Below are 19,917 nucleotides of genomic sequence, written 5' to 3' on the forward strand. Positions count from 1 at the left end.
CTACTAGTTCTTCTATGAAGTGGAGACTCGTTGATTTCGATTTCATCCAGTAGGGCGACGAGGGTCTCATCGGACAAGCACTTATTTAAGTTTGACACATGAAAGGTAGGAAGTACGTTATTGAGTTCCTGCAGTAATCGAAGCTTGTATGCTACCGGGCCGATCCTGGCAAGGATCTCGAATGGTTCGATATACCTTGGATTTAGTTTCCCACGTTTTCAAAACGTATTAATCCCTTCAAGGGTGAGACCTTCAATAGTACTCGGTCCCCAAACTGAAATTCTAAGGGCTTCTCTCTTTTGTCCGCATAACTCTTTTGTCTATCTCTGGAAGCTTTTAGTCGTCCCCGGATTTGGACAATCCTCTCGGTTGTTTCTCTTATGATTTCCGGGCATGTGAGAGTGCTGTCAGGTACTTTTCCTCTAGCTAGTTGCGTGTCACCCACTTCAGCCGAACACAGAGGTGATCTGCACTTACGGCCATATAGGGCTTCGAATGGAGCAACCTTAATGCTAGTGTGATAGCTATTGTTGTACGAGAACTCGAATACTGGTAAATGGGTATCCCATTCCTTACCAAAATTGATCACACAAGCTCTTAGCATATCTTCCAATGTTTGAATGGTCCCCTCATTCTAACCATCGGTTTGTGGATGCTAAGCGGTACTCATGCCTAGTCTCGTCCCTAGAGATTTTTGAAGTGACTGCCAGAACCGTGAGGTGAATCTACTATCTCTGTCTGAGATAATGGATATTGGTACACCATGCAGTCGCACAATCTCTCTGATGTAATTTCGAGCTAGTTTCTCCATCTTTTCAGTTTCCCTTATTGGTAGGAAGTGCACGGATTTGGTTAATCTGTCAACGATCACCTAGATGGTGTCAAGTCCACCCGCTGTTTTGGGTAACTTGGTTATGAAGTCCATGGTTATCCACTCTCACTTCCACTCCGGTATTTCAGGTTGTTGTAACAATCCCGAGGGCTTTTGGTACTCTACTTTGACTTTGGCGCAAGTCAAACACTTCCCTACATAGGCAGCAATTTCGGCTTTCATGTTCGGCCACCGATACAATTTCTAGAGGTCCATATACATCTTGTCTGAACCGGGATGCACAGAGTATTGAGTCTTATGAGCCTTATTCATGACAACGTCTCTGAATCCACCAAACTTCGGTGTCCAGATCCAATTCATGAAGTAACGAACTCCGTCACCCTTGACTTCAAGATTCTTATCCATTCCTCTTAAGGCTTCACCAGCCACATTTTCGGTTTTCAAGGCTTCCATTTGAGCTTCCTTGATTTGCGTGGACAGGTGTGAATGGATCGTCATGGTTAAGGATTTCACTCGGCTGCCCGAGTATTCCTTTCGACTGAGAGCATCAGCTACTACATTAGCTTTTTCCCTGATGATAACAAATCTCGCATTCGTAATCGCTCAGTAGTTCAAACCATCGTCTCTGTCTCATGTTGAGTTCTTTTTGGTTGAGAATATGTTGAAGGCTCTTATGATCGATGAAGATTGTGCATTTTGCGCCGTAGAGATAGTGTCTCCAGATCTTTAGAGCGAAAACGACTGCTCCCAATTCAAGGTCGTGGGTAGTGTAGTTGACTTCGTGCGTCTTGATTTGTCTCGAGGCGTATGCAAGACCTTTCCTCGTTGCATTAGAATACATCCAAGACCTTGGTTTGATGCATCGCAATAGACCACAAAGTCTTATGTTCCCTCGGGCAGGGATAATATAGGTGCGCTGCATAGGGCTTGTTTTAGTGTTTGGAATGCAACGTCTTGCTTTTATCTCCAGTTGTAGGTTACACTCTTTTGAGTCAGGGCGGTAAGTGGTTTGGAAATCTTTGAGAAGTTTTGTATGAATCTTCGATAATAGCCGGTAAGGCCCAAGAATTGTCGGATTTCTGTTGGAGTTCTTGGAGTTGACCAGTTCTCGATTGCCTTGATTTTGTAAGGGTCCACATGTATCCCTTCTTTGCTGACCATATGACCTAGGAAATCTACTTTCCGAATCCATAATTCGCACTTTGAGAATTTTGCGTATAACTTCTCTGCCCTTAATGTTTCCAAGACCTGCCGGAGGCGTTGACTATGTTCTTCTTTACTCTTCGAATAGATGAGTATATCATCTATGAATACGATCACAAATTTGTCTAGGAAAGGACGACATAATCGGTTCATTAAGTCTATGAACACCGCCGGTGCATTTTTTAATCCAAAGGGCATCACTACAAACTCATAGTGACCATAACGAGTTCAGAATGTCGTCTTGGGAACATCTCCTTCCAGGACTCGCAGCTGGTGATACCCGGATCTTAAATCTGTTGGATAAGGTGTCTAAGTCCATAACTATATTTGGTGTGTACTTGACCCGACCCGGCATGGTCCATTTGGGTTACATGGCAACATGCATTTGGATAAACTAAAATGAGATAAATAACACTTATGGTTTATTAATATATTATAAGTTTTAATATATTAATAATATATTTAATTAGTATTGATCAAGAATTAATCTAGAATTAATTAAGTGATCAAAATATGACTAATTAAATATATGAATTGATTATGTAAATCATTCATAACTTGTATAGTGGGCTAATGCTCCATGGATTATCAAGTTGGGTTAAAACCTATAGGATGCTCCATGGTAGTTACAAACCCATGGATCATGGAAAAGAAGAGTCATTTCACATTAGGGTTTACATGGTGTAACCCTAGATGTGACACACTATATAAAGAACATGTTGTCATCCAAAATCGGCTACACTAAGAAAAGAAGAGGGCAAGCTGATTTTAGAAGTGTTATACATTCTCTCAAAGTTATTCCAAATCACTTGGTGTTGTGTGAAACATTTGAGCCATCACACTTGGGGTGCTAGGATCTCAAGGTTTTCAAAGAATCAAATCAACTACAAGGTATGTAATTCTAGCCATCTTTTATGTTAAAAGTTCCCCATGTATGCTAGATAGGATTATGAACCTTGGAAATCATATTTTGCATGTATTTTAGACAAACATAGATCCATGGTTTTCTAGGGTTTCATGTACACTTAGGGGTGTTAGAATGCTCAAAACCCATCAGTGGTATCAAAGCCTAGTCTTGTTTGTTAATACTTGATGCAAAATAGTGTAAAAATCGAATTTTTGAGCTGTCTGCACAGGGGACTCGACGAGTCCATGGGGGGACTCGACGAGTCCAAGTGAAACTTCAACCAACTCGGCGAGTCAGTTCGTGCACTCGACGAGTTGGCCAGGCAGAGTGCAGAATTTCGATTTTTGCTGCTGGAAATGGACTTGAAACATTACCCTAAACTGTTTTGGTGTTGTAAAACTTGTTTTAGATTGTGTAATGATTGTTCTAATCCATTTACAATGGCTAATATCAAAATTACATGATTATATGTGTTCATATGTTCTTGAAATATGAATATTCATGTTCTTATGAGTTCTTTATAGATCATAGGAATTACTTGTTTAATGCTTAATGCATGATCTTTATGTGTTTTAAGGAGTCCATAAATTGTCCTCAAGTTATGGATAACCAAAAGTCACTTTGTGTTAAACCCATTAAAAGAACACATAAGTTACAAAAATGAAGAGTCTTCATTTTAATAACTCATAAGTTATGCATTGAAGAGTTTTGTTAAGTTACAAAATTTGCCCTCAAGTTTTGGAACACGTAAAGTTATCTTAATAAACTTTAGTTCCAACCCCTATATTTTTAAAAGTTAAAAATCAACCCTTATACTTTATAATATTATAAGTTAATAATATATATATATATATATATATATATATATATATATATATATATATATATATATGTATGTATAAGAAAAAGTCGTCTTACCATTAGTAGGCCTCATTCACGAAGCCGGTCTATAAGGGGGTATACGGTTGTTGCCTATAAAACGGCAGCTTAATGGGTGTCCACTCTCACCCACCGCTTCCTTGATCGGTGGAGAGTCGTTAGCCGAACGGGTAGGACAAGGACTTATAAAATTCTCATTAAAAGTATGATGAATATTATAAAGTAACTAAATGTTTTATTAAATTCCCAATCTTATTTACTTTACACTAATGTTTTATTAAATGTGTTACTTTACACCCACCAATCTTAGTTACTTTAAATTCCCAATCTTAGTTACTTTAGGAAAATGTGAATAAGGTGCTAATCCATGAAATTACACTTTACACTTTGTTTAAGTCGTTAGTGTAGCGTGTGTGGTTAACCGACACACTAACTTGGACTTAACAAGGTAGGTAAAGGGTGACTTAAGGTTTATTATAGGTTGCTGGAGCGCGTGTAGTTAACCGACACATCGATTGAGTGATAAACTTTAAAGGTACCAAGTAATTTGCATGGTTACTTCACACCTCTGAAAAGTTCATTGAATCTCAAAAGAATCTAGGAATTTCTAAGAACCAATTAAAACCTAATAATTTATATTTCGGTTTTTGGTGGAAATTTGTGACTCGTCATTCACCTACCTTTTAAATATGTTATAGCTTAGATTACGACATCAGTCTTCTAAGTTATAATGTATTATGATTGGATCCTAGCCTTAATATTACATTTGGGTGTTTTATTAAGGACTATCTTTATATCTAAACTAAACTTGTTCTCTTCTTTTTCAGATGTCTTCCAACAACACTGCTTCTGGCTCAAACCCTACTGGCTCATTTTCCCTCATGAACCTATGTGGGAGGATCATCTTTGATGGTTCCAACTTCATGGGTTGGATCCGGAACATCAGGATGGTGACTCGCTACGAGGACAAGGAATATGTCCTTGATAAGGAGCTAAAGGAGATCGATGAGTCCACTGCTACTCCCCAAGAGATCGCTGACTTTCGGACTCATGAAAGAGATGCCACCAAAGTGGCATGCATCATGATGACCACCATGACAGTTGAACTCCAAAAATCCTATGAGGACTACTACCCTTTTGAGATGCACCAAGATATGATGGAAAGATACCATCAGAGTGCTCATCAAGAGCGGTATGAAATAATCTCCTCCATGATAACAACCAGGATGAAGGATGGAGAATCCGTCACGAGCCACATGCAGAAAATGCAAAGGTATGTTGATCGTTTACTGATGCTTAATGTGAACTTCCCTGAGGAGCTTGCAATAGATATTATTTTGCACTCCTTACCCTCGTGTTATGATCAATTCTTCATGACATACCACATGAACAAGGAAGAAGTCACACTCAAAAAACTTCAGGGACTCCTAAAGACCGCAAAAATAGGTCTTAAACGTAAGTCGGTTGTTACCACTCCTACACCTACTCCAAACTCCGCCCCTGTCCTCGCAATCAGGAAAGGTAGAGGGAAGAAGAGGAAGAGACCTTTGAAGGGTACAAAGGGTAAGAACCTTGATGGCTCTTCTTCAAGTGGAACCAAGAAAGGTTTCGTCACTCCTTCTTCTGACCCAAAAGAGTTTGAATGCTTCTATTGCCATGAAAAATCATATTGGAAGTAGAACTGCCCAAAGTACCAGCAAGATGTGAAGGATGGGAAAGTCAAACCTAGTCCTGCAGGTATTTACACTATTCTATCTAATAACTCACCCTATTCTAACTCTTGGGTCCTAGATACCGGTTGTGGTATTCATATCTGTTCTAATTTGCAGGGACTAAGAAGAAGCGAGAATGTGGAGCATAGAAAGATAAACTTGATCATGGGGAATAGGAAAGCTTCATCTGTCACCAAGATTGGAGTTTATTCTTTGTTGCTAAGTAGTGGGTTTACTTTAGATTTGAATAAATGTTGTTATTTTCCAGAAATGGCAAGAAATATTATTTCCTTTCATGCTTTGTACAAACAAGGGTTTACCTTTTCTTTTGATAATGAAATTGGTGGAATAAATGATTTCTTTAATAATGTTCTTTATTTTAAAGCATTGCCTTGTGATGGTGTGTATAAAGTTGTATCTGTTGTAGATAATCTAGGAAATAATGTGTTGTGTATTGATTCTTCTAGTAATAATAACTTGGATAAAGCATCGTTATGGCATTGTCGTCTTGGACATGTGAGCAAGAAACGCATAGGCCAACTCCAAAATGATGGAGTCTTGGAGTCATTTGACCTAAAGTCAGACGACAGTTGTGAATCATGCTTACTTGCAAAAATGACAAAGTCACCCTTCACTGGTTCTTGTGCTAGGGGTTAAGGTTCGTTGGATCTGGTACACACAGATGTATGGACCCTTCAAATCTGCCACAAGGGATGCTAATCGTTATTATTTGACTTTTACTGATGATTATAGTAGATATGGATATGTCTATTTAATCAAGCGTAAGTCAGAGACTTTTGAAATGTTTAAAGAGTTTAAACAGGAAGTTGAGAATCAATTGGGTAGGAACATTAAGATGCTTCGATTTGATCGTGGTGGTGAGTATCTTAGTACAGAGTTTCTCGACTATCTTAAGGAATCTGGGATTATCTCACAATTGACACCTCCCAGGACACCACAGTTGAATGGTGTGGCTAAGAGGCGTAATCGAACCTTGTTGGATATGGTTTGTTCCATGATGAGTCGAGCTTCGCTACCAATCTCATTTTGGAGGTATGCCTTAAAGACTGCCACCCATATCCTTAATTTGGTCCCTACAAAGAAAGTTGCCAAAACTCCTCATGAGATGTGGATTGGTAAAGTTCCTAAACTAGACCACATCAGGATTTGGGGTTTCGAGGCTTTCGTGAGACGTGAGACTCGTGATAAGCTCAAACCTTGAAGTGAGAGGTGTATTTTCACCGGCTACCCACAGAAATCCATTGGTTACCTCTTCTACAGATCTAGTGACAATGTGGTCTTTGTAGCATGGAGGGGTGTCTTTCGAGAGAGATAGAGAGTTCATAAGCCAAGGAAATAGTGGGAGGCAAATTGACCTTGAAGAAATTCAAGAGTCAAGTGGTGAAGGAAGTTCAAACCCTAGCACTCAACCTGAGGAGGAAACTCTTGTTGAGCCAATTGACAAATTTGTACCTCTGAGGCGTTCAACAAGGGTTAGGAATGCACCTGAGCACTACTATGGTTTCCATATTACTGCGGAAGGTGAGACACTTATCAGTGATGAGACATTGGTAAGTATGGATGAACCTAACAGCTACGCGGAAGCCATCGCAGGCCCCGAGTCTGCCAAATGGAAAGAGGCAATGGACAGCGATATACAGTCCATGTATGACAATCAAGTTTGGAACTTGGTTGACAATGTACCAGGTCGTAAGACAGTTGGGTGCAAATGCATCTTCAAGAAGAAGACCGACATGGATGGTAATGTACACAATTATAAGGGGCGACTGGTTGCAATGGGCTTTTTTCAAACTCCGGGAGTTTATTATGATGAGACCTTTTCACCAGTTGCAAAGATTAAGTCATTAGGGTTCTGTTAGCCATCGCTACATTTCATGATTATGAAATATGGCAAATGGATGTCAAAACCGCCTTCCTTAATGGAAGCTTGGCTGAGGATGTTTACATGAGTCAGCCAGAGGGTTTTCTCAATACAGAATACCCTAATAGAGTGTGTAAGCTCGAGAAATCCATTTATGGATTGAAACAGGCACCTCGCAGATGGAATCTTTGCTTCGATGAGAAAGTCAAAGAGTTTGGCTTTTCGAGGAGTGATGATGAATCTTGTGTCTATGTCAAGGCTAGTGGGAGTATAGTTAGCTTTTTGGTACTATATGTGGATGAGATACTACTCATAGGAAATGACATCCCGACCTTGCAAGAAGTGAGGTCCTGGCTTGGGAAGTGTTTCTCTATGAAATACCTAGGAGAAGCTGCCTATATTCTAGGGATAAGGATTCTGAGAGACCGGAGTAAAAGACTAGTTGGACTTAGTTAGAGTACCTACTTGGATAAGGTGCTGAAGAGGTTCAGCATGCAAGATTCCAAGAAAGGAGAGTTACCCATCTAGAGTAACACCACACTGATTAAAACTCAGAGCCCGAGTACTGAGGCTGAGATAGAAGAAATGAGTCGAGTATCTTATACTTCTGCAGTAGGCTCGATCATGTATGCTATGACCTACAATCGTCCAGATGTGACCTTTGCCTTGAGCATGATCAGCAGATATCTGGGGAACCCTGGCAAGGCTCACTGGATTGCGGTAAAGAATATCCTCAAGTACCTGCGGAGGACTAAGGACTGGGTCCTTACCCTCGGTGGGAGTGATGAATTGAGAGTTGTAGGGTATAGTGATGCTAGCTTTCAGACTGATAGGGATAATTTCCGCTCTCAGTCAGGCTAGGTTTTTACCTTAAACGGAGGAGCAATCACTTGGAAGAGTTCCAAGCAGGAGACAGTGGCTAATTTAACTTGCGAATCAGAGTATATAGCAGCAAGTGAGGCAGAAAAGGAGGCGATATGGCTGAAGAACTTCATTGGAGACCTTAGAGTTGTACCAGCTTTAAAGGAGCCAATGGAAATTTTTTGTGATAGTGAAAGTGGAGTTGCCTTAGCCAAGTAACCAAGGGATCACGGTAGATCTAGACACATCGACACAAAATACCATTTCATCATACATCGAATAGAAGAAGGACTCCTCGTGGAAAAGAGGGTATCATCGGATGAGAACCCAGCAGATCCCCTCACGAAGGGACTGAGTCGGGTTAACCATCTCCAGCATGCTTGGAGCATAGGGTTAAAGGATGATATTAGTTTTAGTAGTTAGATAATTTTGAGATTTATAAAGTGTAATTGACATTTGATGATGAATAAAAATTGTGTTTTTTATGAGTAAAGTGTTGCTATCTTTTTTCAATCGTTTACTATATTTCTTTTGCATGTTTTGACTTCCAGAATAATTATGTTTGGTATATCATATTATTCAAATTCTCCACAGTTGGTCATATGTTGGAAGTAGGTATTAATCAAGACTGTCATGAGTTGGTTGCAGAGGTCTAAGTTGTTGGACATGGCTACAACACTCATGAGTGCTCATAAGTTTTGAGCATTGTATTCAACCCACACTCACTGGTATCACTTCATGGAATTTATCTCGAGTGATCGTGAGATGGTAATATCATATAAGTCTTCAAACCTAGAGATATGTCTTGTTGCCTATGAGTTGGTTATGCATTGATTGTACGAAACCGCATTGGTAACTCGATGTTATAAAACGTACTTTTGTGTGTGATTCAACAAGTAGTAGAACAAGCATATGAGTCAAAGTTTATATGTTCCTTCTTAGATTGGAAGTAGATATCTGGGCCCCTCGATGATTTTGTTTTGACCTATGTATTGGGCCCGGTCAGAACTAAGTTGATGTGTTCAATTAAGTTCTTTGTCAAACAAATCGGAAATCGAGAAACAAACTGTTGGACAATAAGTAAGATATTGTTCCATGTATTTTTTCGGATGATATCTAGAACATAGGATTATATGATCACTTATCTTAAATGGTGTAACATCATCTTCTCAGTTCCGAGAGACCTTGAAAGAGCTACGATTGCTGATCGGTTCCTGAACTCATACTTGCAGTTATAGTTATTAGACTTATCCAAGTGGGAGACTGTTGGATAAGGTGTCTAAGTCCATAACTATATTTGGTATGTACTTGACCCGACCCGGCATGGTCCATTTGGGTTGCATGGCATCATGCATTTGGATAAACTAAAATGAGAGAAATAACACTTATGGTGTATTAATATATTATAAGTTCTAATATATTAATAATATTATTTAATTAGTATTGATTAAGAATTAATCTAGAATTAATTAAGTGATCAAAAGATGACTAATTAATATATGGGTTGATTATGTAAATCATCCATAACTTGTATAGTGGGCAAATGCTCCATGGATTATCAAGTTGGGTTAAAACCCATAGGATGCTCCATGGGAGTTACAAACCCATGGATCATGGCAATGAAGAGTCATTTCACATTGGGGTTTACATGGTGTAACCCTAGATGTGACACACTATATAAAAAACATGTTTTCATCCAAAATCGGCTACACTAAGAAAAGAAGAGGGCAAGCCGATTTTAGAAGTGTTATACATTCTCTCAAAGTTATTCCAAAGCACTTGGTGTTGTGTGAAACATTTAAGGCATCACACTTGGGGTGCTAGGTTTTCAAGGAATCAAATCAACTACAAGGTATGTAATTCTAGCCATCTTTTATGTTAAAATTTCCCCATGTATGCTAGATAGGATTATGAACCTTGGAAATCATATTTTGCATGTATTTTAGACAAACATAGATCCAAGGTTTTCTAGGGTTGCATGCACACTTAGGGGTGTTAGAATGATCAAACCCCATCAAAATCGACCTTTAAGAAGTAGCTTGCTTCTTGGAGTTGGTCAAACAGATCGTCTATGTGCAGTAGAGGATATCGATTCTTGATTGTGAGCTTGTTTAGTTCCTGGTAATCGGTGCACATGCAAAAAGATCCATCCTTCTTCTTTACGAATAGGATTGGTACTCCCCAAGGTGAGAAGCTCGGCCTGATGAATCCCTTGTTGAGTAGCTTGTTTAGTTGGCTGGATAATTCCTGCATTTCTGGCGGTGCTAGATGGTACAACGATTTTGCTACTAAGGTAGCTCTGGGAATCAAGTCGATTCTGAACTCGACTTGACGTTCTGGTGGAACTCCTGGAAGATCTTCAGGGAAGATGTCAGGGAAATCGCAGACTTTTGGAATGTATTTTATATTTTTTGTTTCTTTTTCCATATCTACTATGTGGTCTAGGAAAGCATTGTATTCCTTGCGCAGGTATTTTTGCGCTTTGACGCAAGAGATGATTTGTAAATTGGTTCCGGGTTTGTCACCATAAATGATAAGAGTTTTGCCATTTGGCAGATTAAGGCGAACGACCCTTTCGTGACAAAGTATACCAGCATGGTGAAGGCTTAACCAATCCATACTGATGATGACATAAAAGCTTCTTATAGTGATCGACATTAGATCGATTTGGAACAAGTGCTCATTTAAATCTAGCGTGCAACCTACGTACATATCGTTTATGCTTTATGTTTTACCGTTTTCCATTTCTACTGTAAATATCTTATTAAGTGATTGGGAGTTTTGCTTAAGTAAGTGTTTGAATTCATGGCTCACGAAACTCATCTCCGCACCATAATCAAAGAGTATGCATGCATAAGCGTTATTGAGGAGAAACGTACCCGTAACCACCGTGGGATCAACTATTACTTCGTTCTTCCCTATTGCCAGCACTCTTCCTACGCCGCCAGCATTCCTTGCCTTAGGGAAATCTCTCTTGTAGTTCCCAGCTTCACCACACCCATAACATGCCTGGCCCACACCGACTACAGGAACTTGGGTGATTGGACGTACCGGTGCCTTACAGAAACGGGCAGTGTGCCCTTTCCTGTTGCAGTTATTACACTGCATCTCCTGACAATTTCCATTGTGATGAAAATTGCATTTGCCGCACTTTGGTAGGTTTCCAGCATATTGCTTTGCTGGTGTAGGGGTAACAGGAACAACAGTGGGAGCAGTAGCGGCATGGACTGCTACTATCTGTTGTTTCTTGGAAGGTTCCTATGAAAATTGACCCTTCCTCTTATTCCAAAACTTCTTGTTGTTGTTGTTGTTGTTGTTGGTATTGTTTTTTTTTCTTGTTGCTTCCTCTGGGTTGCTCCGGAACAACAATCAAGAATCCTTGGCAGACTCCATGGTCAACGAGGGCCTGTGCCAACTGTTTAGCGTTATCGAAAGTAACTGGCTTGGAAGCTAGTACACTTCTTGAACCTGGGGTGACTGTCCCCAGATATACCTCTCGATCTTCTTGCTCTCTAGAGCAACCATTCCCAGGAAAAGTATTGCTAAGTCACTGAACCTATTGGTACAGGTCGTGATGTCCTATCCCACCATAGTAAGGCCCCAAATCTCTTGCTCGAGCTTTTGTACCACTCCTCTTGGACAGTACTCTTGCATTAGTATTTGATTCAGGTTCTCCTAACTCATGGAGTTAGCTGCTACTAGTGTTAGTGACTTAACATGGCAATTCCACCATGTTAGGGCTCGTTCGGAGAAAGTACAGGAAGCAAATTTTACTTTGCTCCCTTCCTGGCATGAGCAGATCTCGAATACTGCTTCCATTTTCTCTATCCATTGGGATAGATGTAACGCCCGTAGATCCGGGCTAGTCAATTTAGAGACGATAAGCATCAAAAATGACTTTTTGATGGAAGATTATTTAGAAGGATTAATCTTAACTAAGGTATAGTATATGTTACAAGGATTCCATACATATACAGAACGCTGAAATCCAAGTTATAACGAAGAAGTTATAAACTGTCGAAGTTTTGCGACAGAATCGGCACGCCACAACGCGACGTAAATAGTGAATTTATGATAGAGTGATATTTGGCCTTAGCAATCTAAATGAAAGTCATAGAATATGTTAAACCGAGAGTGTGCATAAAAAGAACGTCTAAATCTGACTTCGTATGAGGAAGTTATGAATTTTCGAAGTTTCAGCATTAGCAGTATGCAGCCCGAAACTCGAGATTGAGGTCGAGTGATATTTATCCAAAAATTTCTAAATGAGAATTGACGATCTCATCAATAGTAGTTCAACGATAAAAAGACAGACCAAAACGGAGTTCAGATGAAGGAGTTATGAATTTCGAACGGAGTTTTCCTGTCCCGACCTACTAAAAATAATATATTAATAATATATTAAAATTAAAATCAAAATTAGCCAACGGAGTCTAAACGAGAGATGTAGATCATAATCTCACCTTCGCGTCAATATAAAGAACGTCGAAAACGGAGTTCGTATGCGAAAGTTATGAATTTTTTATGTTCGGGCGCGAAACCCCAAAACTGTCAGGGTTCACGACGTGAAAACAGTGTTCACGACGTGAACTGACTTCTGACGCCTTCTGAAGCCTCCAGAGCAAATGGACGAGTGACGAACGCAGTGACCTACTGTGCTCATGACGTGAACACTTAAAACTCACGACGTGAGTGCATAAATTTCACCCTATAAATAGAAATCAAGGGTCAGCCGATTTTGGTTGCTCCGTCTCTTCTCTCTCACTCCCGATACTCTCTCTAAGCCCTATTTTAACCCCCCGAAGCCCTGATATCAACCCCGAGACCCGAAGAAAGTCCCGAAGCTCGAAGACCCCGAGAAGAAAAAAGTTTCCGAGCCGAAGCTCTGCCCGCGAGAAGTCAGGTGTGTGAAGAGATCACAGTTTCACCGAAGAATACTACTTCTACAAGCCGTAGTGTTGCCCGATCATCTTCTGATCAAGTGAGTGTGTAGTCACTTTCTTCTAACACATAAATATTAAGTATTTGCTATGAAATACGTGTTATGTGTATATGATGAGGAATGGTCCACTAGCATGGCCTAGACTGCTCTAGCGCGCCAGCTTGGCCTGGCGTGCCCCTGCCAGCCCTGCCTAGCGTTCCCTTGCCAGCCCTTGCTGGGGACTCCCTTGCCAGCCCTGCTGGGGACTCTCCTGTCGGCTCGGCCAGGCGCTCCCCCGTCTGGCACTCCCTTGCCATCCTCTCCTGGTGCGTGCCCGCCAGCCCTGCCTGGGGCGCGCCCACCAGCCCCGCCTGGTGCCTCCGGGCGGCTCGTCCAACTCCTTGCTAGTTGGGCCTGATTTGGGAAGGCCCAAGGCCTGACCTAATTGTCCCCTATATAATGAACAGTACCTCCTCCATGGAGGAGGACCTTCCCCTTAGACTCTCCACCAAGTGGCTCAGCCGCCACTAGACTTCCCCATGGCTCAGCCGCCGCTACACTCCGGTCGGGTGGCTCAGCCGCCACCCGCCGCCGTCAACCACCACCAACACCAAGATGGTTCTCTCCAGCTATGGAGGACCATCTCAGATCTTCTATCTGATCTAACTTGACCGTCGGAGCCCGCTCCCGGGGCACAATCCCTGGGCGGCTCTAACGCGCCTCTCTGATGGTGACATGCAGATCTCCGCCGCAGCAGAAGACCAGAAGCGCCGCCAGAGGTACATGTTCCATCATTTGGTGCCATCCCGGACTCGAGCAAGTAGCAAAAACCTCAGTTGCTTTCAAGCTCATTTTTTCCTCAGATCTGATGGGTTTTCATCTCAGGTTTTTCAGATTTGTTAATATCTAGTATCATTTGCTCCGATCTGTTCATGTTTGGCATAAATTTGTTCAGATCCGTTTGGCTTTGGCCAAGATCTGTTCAAATCGATTTGTTTCTTGACAAGATCTTTTCAGATCTGTCTAACCATCGTTCAGATCTCTTGATCTACTTAGTTTTATGCACAGATCTTTTGATTTGGTTGGTTTTTTCGCTCAGATCCTTTGATATGTTTGAGTTTTCTAGTTTAGCTCTTCAGATCTGTCTTGTTTTTGCTCAGATGTCTAGATATGTTTTATTTTAGTTCATCTGAGCGACTCTCAAGTCTTAAAAGACTTTATCAGATCTCATTTTCGTCTATGTTTGGGTGTGTTCTTCAGCAAGTAGTGAAGACAGAATCTCTTATGAGTTCCTTAACCCATTTTCGTTTTTATTTTTGTGTTTCATCAAACAACTTGAGAATAAGAGAAATTTTTATAAGTTTATCCTTTTATCAAGTTTATATTACTAGAAACTCGTTTTTTAGTTAAGATTTTTTGTGTATAACCTTACTCCCAGTAACATTTGTTTGTAAACAAAGCTGAGATGCTTGTACATTTCAAAAAAAAATCGAGTTCTTACTCATTTTTGTTGATTTTTCTGGTGTTTTCCCTTACAAATTTAAAGAAGGAAAACAAAAAAACTTCCAGATCTTTTCTTTGTTCATACTTTGATAGTTTGTTAAGCACGCTGAAGAGTGAAGAGAAGCAAAAAAGTTTTCTGAGAAAAATAATTCATTAAATCCGTTTTTTGCTTTTTATTTTGAGGTTTTTTCAGAAAGATGAGAAGGAAAGAGGCTTCTTATGTGTTTTATCTCATCATTTGTTCACATATTATCAGAAAACCCCTTTCCAAGTTGTGCATTTTCGTGTGTGTTTTTACTTTCTGTATGGCTTGTACAAAACCTTCAAAAGCAAAAAGAGAGAGAGGGGAGGAGAAGATTTGATGGGTCTTAACCCACTTTGAGTTGTTTAAGTTGTACACGCAGCTATATGGCTTGTAAATTTTTTGTGAACAGCTTTGTTTAAGTTGTGTTGTATATTCCAAAACATTGGTAAAAGTTACTTTTACTTCATGGTTTCACCATTTTAGCTGATGGTTTTCAGAAACAAACAAAAAAATGGAGAGAAGTTCTACTAAGAGTAGATCTGTAAAAGAGATTCATGTAAAAGCAAAGAGTTCGTAAAAAGAAAAGGGAGATATTTACAGAAGATTGTACAAAATAGTACAACAATGAACAGTCAATTCTAATCCTACAATCGATAAAAAGAAAAAAAAAGAGGGGGATAAGGGTGCTCAATGCACCAGAGACAGTGCTGTCAATAAAATAAAAAAACCCGTGTGGACCCACATGGTCACCTCCTCCTTGAAACACCAGGACCTGATCACCACCTGTCGACGGTTGGAAACAACAGCAGCTCCAGCGCAAAACGCCATCATCGCTGGCCCGAGTCACCAACAGTTGAACACCACGGACCTTGAAGAACCCAACCACCTCCGGTCATCCCTAATTGCTCAACAACATCTTCAGGCCAACAACCTCCAGCCCTGACCAAGTAGTCCGGCGGTGACTGAGACCAAATCCAAGGGACCGCCAGTCGATTCGACTTTGGCGGAGTACCTGGTGTAGGGTCGCCTCCATTTTTTGAGTCACCCTCACTAAAGCTACAACATCGTACGACCGGTTGAAGAAATTTAGTCACTTAAAGCTGCTCCCCTGCCGGGCAACCTCCGATCGCACAATAGTCCTAACACCACCCACCGGAAAGCTCGAATCGCCAGTTGCCTCCAGTGTCGACGAGAGAGCCTCAATTGTAACCCTCGATTTCCGATCATAAGCGGCTGCCCTGTAATCCCATCGATCCACCTATATCACCGGTCAACCTCATTCTCCAAGCCAATGTTGCCGCCAACTGGAACCAAGGATCGCCAATCAAACACTCATATGGCCGCCGCCGGCTATTTCTGCGTCGACACCGTGACCACCGATCGCTAATTGTCGTTTTCTTCTCTGTGATATCATCACGGCAGATAGCGAGAAGGAGAAAGGAATGCGACTGCAAAATGTATTCTCTTAATCAATAGGGAAAAAGGGCGGACCCTACAAATTCCTAACTTGACTCAAAGCTCGTAATTGGGCTAGTATTGACTTGAGCTTCTCTCACATTTGCGTATGGGCTGCTGAATACATTTTAGCATTTTGGGCTCAGTTTTTAATTCTAAGGGACCAAAAGGAAAGAATGAGTTTGTTTTTGCAAAACAGATTCGTCCAACCAGTCGTCCGATTCCTTGTGTGGCGTTTCAGCCTAACAAAATCCAATTATAGAAGGCGCCTTGCTGTCCGATTCACCCAACATTTCAAAAAAAAAAGGAAAGAAAGGAATTAGCAATTGGGCTAATATATGTGGGCTGTCATTATTTATTTTTGGTGCGCCAATGATAAGCGGACTCCTAGCTTGGGCTACTTCTACAAAACAAATCAACAACTTAATGTTCGTTGGCCCTAATTCAATCAAGCTAGATCCAATTCTAAAGATGCAGTCCGGCTAGTTCAGCATTTTCAAAAAAAAAAGAAAAGAAAAGAAAAAGAGGAGGGGGAAGAGTAGTATGATACTACTACTAGTGAGCCATTTCGAAATAGCCATCAATAACTGCGTTGCGCGGTCATCAACAGCCGTGTTGACCAATCCCGGGAAGTCTTGATAATCAACTCTCACATTCATGTTGACCGACCCTCGCTAGTCTTGCGGTTCAGCCCTCAGCAGTCACGCAGCCCGGCCATGCGACCCAGCCCAGCAACTGCGAAGCCTAGCCATCAATAGTTACGTCGTTGGACTAGCAGTCGTGCTGCCTAGCTCTCGGCAGCCGCGCCAACCAGTTTTGGTTAGTACTTGGGTCGCCTAGCTCTTTCCAATAGCTACGTATCTCGCCTTTCAGCGACTATACATCCGCCTTTGCCTTCTCTAAGAAAAGGGGGGGGGGGGGGGGGGTGGAATAGTGTTGGTACGACACTATGTAGAAGCGATTTTTATTACCAAGGGGAAGAGTTAAAGTACAATAAAAGTTGACACCATGAATGATGGTGTATCCCAGAGGTGATGTTGGTATTCCGGATGGAAAGAGTAGTCGCGTGGTCCAACTCTCGGTAGTACTGTTGCCCAACTCTTAATAGTCGTGTTACTCACCTATCGCTAGCAGCTCGCTGCCCGGGCCTCAACGGCCCTGTTGGCCAGTTCCTGACAGCAGTCTCACCACGCACCACTTGACAATAGCTACACTGTCAAGCCCTAAGTAGCACCGCCACATGGCTCTCCACAAACAGCCAAGACAGCGAGGCATCATTTATTAGTACGACTAGCGAGGCAGCAAAGCATCAGGTACCATTCCGCTTTAACCCAGACTGGTCATTAGATGTATAGATTGTGGGGTGCTATGGCCAATCATGCGAGGTTCATCACCCTCACCTCGAGTCGCTTGGCTTCTGAGCCCGACTCCATTGTAGCGGCAAGCTCCGCATGCGAGGTCTAGTACCCTCACCTCGAGTCGCCTGGCTTCTTAGCTCGACTCCATTATAGCGGCAAGCTCCGCATGCGAGGTTTAGTACCCTCGCCTCTATTCGCCTGGCTTCTCAGCCCGACTCCATTATAGCGGCAAGCTCCGCATGCGAGGTTCAGCACCCTCGCCTCGAGTCGCCTGGCTTCTCAGCCCGACTCCATTGTAGCGGCAAGCTCCGCATGCGAGGTTTAGTACCCTCGCCTCGAGTCGCCTGGCTTCTCAGCCCGACTCCATTATAGCGGCAAGCTCCGCATGCGAGGTTCAACACCCTCGCCTCGAGTCGCCTGGCTTCTCAACCCGACTCCATTGTAGCGGCAAGCCCCGCATGCAAGGTTCAGCACCCTTGCCTTGAGTCGCCTGGCTTCTTAGCCCGACTCCATTATAGCGGCACGCCCCGCATGCAAGGTTCAGCACCCTTGCCTCGAGTTGCCTGGCTTCTCAGCCCGACTCCATTAAAGCAACATGCCCCGTTCCGACATTCCACGCGATGCTCTTCCGCGTGATTTATCTACGATCGCTGGCAGCCAAGCCCGATGCATTCTGCATGATGCTTTCCCACGTGATCGCAGGAAGCCAAGCCCGATCCATTCCGCACGATGCTCTCCTGCTTAACATCTCCCTGACCGTCGGCTGCTAAGCCCAAGCTATCCTCCTAAGTCGCGCATTGTCGCGCACCGTAAGTTGCGCATCACAAGCTTATTCCACGACTAATACCATGATCTTGATGCTTCCTCCCTCACAGTCATCATAGTTCTTTTGTGCTTGGACGATCGATGAAGTGTTACCCACATTACAACCTGCTATAGTGAGGATACACTCCAGCAAGAAGGTCATCCCGACAGCGGCCCTACTACCTACGTACCCCACAACATCTCTGTTTCCTGGCTCTCGGAAACAGTCCCGTTGTGAACCCCACCTGTAGCCTCGTTGCGTACCCCACAACATCTCAGTTTCCTAGCTTTCGGAAATGGTCTCGCTGTGTAACCCTACCTGTAGCCTTGTCGCGTACCCCGCAACATTTCTGCTGCCTAGCTCTCGGCAACAGTCTCACTGCATGTTTCCTACCTATAGCCTCAATACATGTTCCTCAAAAATTCTATTGTCTGGCTATCGACAATAGTCTTACTACATGACCCTCGCTAAGCAACCTAGTCGCCAAGCTCTCGGAATCTATTCCTTGCCTCCCCTAAGAAAGGGGGGGATAGGGTTGGTATGCCGCAATGCAGACTATGTAGATGGTTACTGGTGGCATCTCATCTCACATGGCTACCACAACAATCACGTCGGATAATAGTCTCAGGGACTGAATGGCAAGCTTTCGCTTCTTAGCTACCCCGTTCTGACATTCCACTGACATCAGTGTCGTGTAACACTCTGTAGCAGCCTCGGTCCGCATGATCACAACAACAGTTACGTTGCATCTCACCGACCAGATCGCACTCCTCTTAATGAAGGAGTATCAAGTCAGCTCAAGCAGTGTTTGGCTCATCGCATAACCCCATGGCTCCCGTGGGAGAGGTTCGGTCATTCTCTTTATTGTTTATTGCTTTGGTGCTTTAACTAGTCCGATCCGATTGTCAGCAACCCAATCGCATCAGACTAGGGGGACTTGATGACACACAGTTTATATGACTAAGTCCAGTCCGATGTCATTGGTTGCATACCAATAACACCAGACTTGGGGGACTTGATGAGGAATGGTCAATTAGCACGGCCCAGACTGCTCTAGCGTGCTAGCCTAGCTTGGTGCGCTCCCGCCATCCTTGCATGGCGTTCTCCTGCCAACCTTGTTGGGGACTCCCTTGCCAGCCTCGTTGGGGACTCTCCTGTTGGTTTATATGACTAGTTCCAGTCCGATGTTATTGTCCGCGTACCAATAACACCAGACTGGGGGGACTTGATGAGGAATGGTCCACTAGCGTGGCCAAGCCTGCTCTAGCACGCCAGCTTGGCCTGGCACGCCCCTGCCTGGCGTTCCCTTGCCAGCCCTTGCTGGGGACTCCTTTGCCAGCCCTTGCTGGGGACTCCCTTGCCAGCCCTGCTGGGGACTCTCCTGTCGGCTCGGCCAGGCGCTCCCCCGCCTGGCACTCCCTTGCCATCCTCTCCTAGTGCGCGCCCACCAGCCCCGCCCGGCGCCTCCGGGCGGCTTGCCCAACTCCTTGCTAGTTGGGCCTGATTTGGGCAGGCCCAAGGCCTGACCTAATTGTCCCCTATATAATGAACAGTACCTCCTCCATGGAGGAGGA

The sequence above is a fragment of the Lactuca serriola genome, chromosome 4, assembly GCF_051521515.1.
Source record: "Lactuca serriola cultivar US96UC23 chromosome 4, Lser_US96UC23_V15, whole genome shotgun sequence".
NCBI lineage: Eukaryota > Viridiplantae > Streptophyta > Magnoliopsida > Asterales > Asteraceae > Lactuca > Lactuca serriola.